Source organism: Penaeus monodon, chromosome 31, assembly GCF_015228065.2.
Source record: "Penaeus monodon isolate SGIC_2016 chromosome 31, NSTDA_Pmon_1, whole genome shotgun sequence".
Lineage (NCBI taxonomy): Eukaryota > Metazoa > Arthropoda > Malacostraca > Decapoda > Penaeidae > Penaeus > Penaeus monodon.
In genome coordinates this window covers 13222481-13222687 of record NC_051416.1, presented here as the reverse complement: position 1 = coordinate 13222687, position 207 = coordinate 13222481, and the positions used below count along the sequence as shown (strand labels likewise).

Here is a 207-nt window from a genome sequence, read left to right as displayed (position 1 = left end):
GCAGAGAGAGAAGTCGACTCCATCATAGATATTAAGATAACGCAGGCGAGGTGGGCGACACCACGCGTAAGGGAATTGGAGGCTGGTATTTCACGCGTCCCTCCCGCTATTGTGTTTTTAAGGATGTGCGAGAGAGAGGATTTCGTTTCATTTTTTTCTTTTTATTCTGTCATTGTCTGTGGCTGTGGATTTGGGTGTGTTTTCATG

At 45.9% G+C, this 207-nt stretch overlaps 1 protein-coding gene across 1 annotated transcript in view; it reads right to left on the bottom strand.

Annotated features, from left to right (window-relative positions):
- Positions 1-207, bottom strand: part of LOC119592896 (phosphonoacetaldehyde hydrolase-like) — a 36463-nt gene that overhangs the window by 35456 nt on the left and 800 nt on the right. The gene's annotated exons all lie outside the window — the stretch shown is intronic.